We start from the raw sequence: 3,861 nt of genomic DNA, 5'->3' as shown, positions 1-3,861 counted from the left end.
AGAGTGTGTGCCCAGAGGGATGAATGAATGAGTGAAAACAGGGGGAAGGCCTTTCTCAGAAGCAGAGCTGAGACCAGGAAATGTAATCTAGGGAAAGGTTAGAGGCATTTCTGCTTATTAATTTAAAAAACAGGTCAGTGTACATGTATAAATCTGCATGTACTACAGGTAGCTTTTCAAGTCAGTTGGGAAAAGATTATCCCACAAACAACACTGGTACAATAGTTTGACCACAGAAGGACAAAATTAGAGTTAAACTGTTGCTTCACAGCCATTCAGCAAAATCAATTCCTGATGGACTGGAGTTAACAGTAAAACATAAAACTCTATGACCCCCAAATAAAAATGTGGGTTAGCAATTTGTGACCTTAGCAGGGAGAATGTTTTTAAGTATAAAAACAAAATAATGAGAAACAAAATAAGAGAAAACACAGATTGATTAAACTCCATACAAATGAAAATATTTACAGTTTCAAAAATTAAAAGACATAAAAAGCACTGGGAAAAATTACTTGCTTCATATACACTGGGCAAAGGGTTAATAGACACATTATATAAAGAATTCTTGGATATTATTAAGAAAACAAAGAACAAAAGTAAATAGGAAAAAAATGAAACAAGTATATAACTGTGAAATTAATCAAAGAAGGCATAGCAATGACCAAATAAGCATATAACACAAGCTAAACTTCACTCACAGTAAAAGAAATACAATTTACAAGAACAGTTTTAAATGGTCCAATCAGCACATTTTTCTTTAATGATAACATACACTGCTCGTGAGGATGTTACAAAATACGCACTTTTGAACACCGTGGGTATAATCTTTATAGAGCCCAAGAGTAAATATTTACTTTTGTTTTGTGTGCCTTGAGATTTTGTGGTCATTTATTATGCAGTATCTTTGTGTGAGTGTTGAGAGATAATGTTTTTGACACAGTCTCCCTGTACCAGTTTCCTCTCACTGGGAGTATAAATGGATGACTTTTTTTTCTTAGAGAACACTTAGCAGCACCCACCAAAATTTTAAATATTGTCCACCCTTTGACACAGTAATTCCATTTTAGAAATCTGCTTTAGAACAATACTTGCACAGATGCTTAGAGGCTTATCCTCATTGAGGGGCATTGCAACATTGTTAAGTATAGCAGGTAAGAAAATTGGGCAAGAAAACCTAACCACCCATCAAGAAGGGAATGGTTCAGTAAACCAAAATGCCTATTTTTCTAAGTCAAAAATGGTGGTATATCTACAATTTCAACTGGACATATCCATCTAATAGAATACAATGCAGCCATTAAAAAGAAAGAGACAGTTTAACAGGTGCAGTATTGCAGGAACGTTTGTTTTGAATTAAAAGAGAAAAGTAATTTCTAGATAGCACGTATATCGTGGTCTAACGTACGTAGCTAAGTTAATTATGTATATTACAAAGGCCTAAAACAGGGTGGTTTAGGAAAGTGGTCTTCTTTGACTCTATGGATTTCTGCATTATTTAACTTGAGGCTTTTTGTTTCACTAGAATTAGTTACGATGCCTTGTATGTCTGCCCGCCTGATCAAGTCCTTGTGGGTCAGCCTTGTGATCGTTTCTAAGCACAACCTTATCAAACACACTTCAAGGACACGCAGGGCCATCAGGATAACACTCAACATCTCAGCCTGGCCGGTGAGGCCACCTGGGTCCTGGCCCCTACACCTCCCCGCCCCCACCCATCAAGCCTCATAGTTTTCCACATTCCCATATTGTCTCTTGCTCCAAACTTTCCCTGTGCTGTGCCCTCTGCCTGGAATGCCCTTCCCTGCCTTGCCCACCTGGAAATCTCCATGGAGATTCAGAGAGCATCTTTCACAGGAAGCCTTGCCTACTGTTCTAGTCTGTGGCATGTGACTCACTGGGGTGATTTTTTTTAAAATTGTGGTGGAATTTACATACCATAAAATTAACCAGGACAAAGCGTACAGTTCAGTAGCATTTTGAACATCTAGATTCCCAAGCCTTGACCTAAACCTACAGCGTTGAAACCTCTGGTGTTGGCACCAGCACTCTACATTTTTAATAAAGTTCCCAGGTAATTCTTGCACACACCAAAGTTTAATAACCACTGCCCTTTTGTCCTCCTCTCTATTAGCACATGACTGTTTGTTTTCCTGCCTGTTAATTTGTAAGTCAGAGACTGAGAACCGGCATAAGGATAAGTAGATAAAGCAGTAGATATATAGACGTGGACACATGGGTTGAAAAAAGGCATAAATGTAATTGTTATTATGACCATACTGAATAAACTGTATTGCATCCCAATAATCATAAATTTTGCAAACTGTAAAGCTCTATCCAGGTAGAAGGAGGAGGTAGGAAAAATGCCCCTCCATCTTACCACGCTGTCAAAGTGAGCCAGTAGCCAGCAACCGGTGCCTCAGCCCTTGCTGGAACCTGAGAAATGCTCTCAGCTGGGGATTTGTTCCTCCCTCTTTCTGGCACTGGCTGGTGTGGACTGTTGCCAGGAAGACAGAGTCTTGGGCAACCCTGCTGCCCTGGCTACAGAAGATCAGAGTTATGTCTTAGGTGCGGCGATGTCTGCTTCCAGTGCTTTCCAAAATCCCATGCAGGGATGTGGCTGAGCTGAGCCTGAAGGCCCAGGATATTGGCAGGTCCAGCATGGCTCCCTGGACGTAAAGGGTGGGGATGGTCTCTGATGTGGAGGTTCAGTCTCCGTCTCAGGAGCCCGATCCATCTGGCTGCTTTCCACCCTCAGCCAAGGACCCGCTGCCTTCTGGGAGCCTGGGGGTGGGAGTGAGAGAAGGAGAGGAGGAAGCTGACAGCTGGGGCTGGGGCGGGGGGAGGGGAGTTAAGGGCCCCTCTCCAAAAACCATTGATTAATCTTGAAATTGGGATGCTTTCGTTTCCTTGCAAACTGGAGCTCCACATGGAGAAAACTGCAGCACACACGCCATGGGCAGGAGGGCACAGTGGGTAAGAGCATCGGACTCAGGCAGAACCTGGTTCTGCCTGTGTTCACTTCCTGGCTGTGTTATCTAGGGCAAGTTACCTGCCCTTTCTGAGTCCTTTCTTTGTCCATAAAATACACTTCACAGAATTTCTTTGTAAGGTTTAAATTATACAATATTGGTGAAAGGCTTTGTGTAGTGCTCGGGAAAAAGGAAAACAGCAGATCGATACATGCTAATTATCTCCGGGAGCATCTCTCTCCTTGAAAGGACGGCTTTGTTTTACATGACTGTAAAGTGCCTAAGCAAGGCAACGTGGAAGCAGCTCTGAAAGCAGAATCAAGAGACCTGGGCTCCATCTCCGAACTTGCTCTGCGACCTGGGGGAAGTCCTTTCCATTTCTTCTTCTGCAAATACAAGGAAGAATCCAGTGGGGTGAGGAGGACCAGGCCAGCGCCTTTCAAGGGTCAGACCCACTTGATCTTAAAACCCCTCCTGGCATTATTAGCCCCATTTCTCAGATGAGCACACTGAGGCTCAGAGAGGCAAAGTTCATTGCATAAACCAGTGTAACACCAGGAAGAGCCGGGTTTCCAGCCAGGTGTGTTGTCAGGGTCGGAAGTCATCCTTTATCCACACTCTTTCAATCTCCCGCCCTTTAGCCTTTCAGTGATGATAGCGACCATTACTACCATTGATGTAGCACTTTCCCTGTGTCCAGCTCTGCTTTAACGACTTTACACTGTTCGTCTTCTTTTATCCCCACCACAACCCTGTGAGACAGGCTCTGTACTTCCCCACTTCCCAGATGAGGACACAGAGGCTCAGCTACTGAGGGGGGAGTCAGGATTTGAACCCAGGACTGAGACTGTGTCCCAGCAGGTTACCCTGCATCCACTTCTCTCCTCCCTTT

This window comes from Lipotes vexillifer, unplaced genomic scaffold (assembly GCF_000442215.2).
Source record: "Lipotes vexillifer unplaced genomic scaffold, Lipotes_vexillifer_v1.1 scaffold691, whole genome shotgun sequence".
In the NCBI taxonomy this organism is placed as follows: domain Eukaryota; kingdom Metazoa; phylum Chordata; class Mammalia; order Artiodactyla; family Lipotidae; genus Lipotes; species Lipotes vexillifer.
This window is presented reverse-complemented; position numbering follows the sequence as displayed.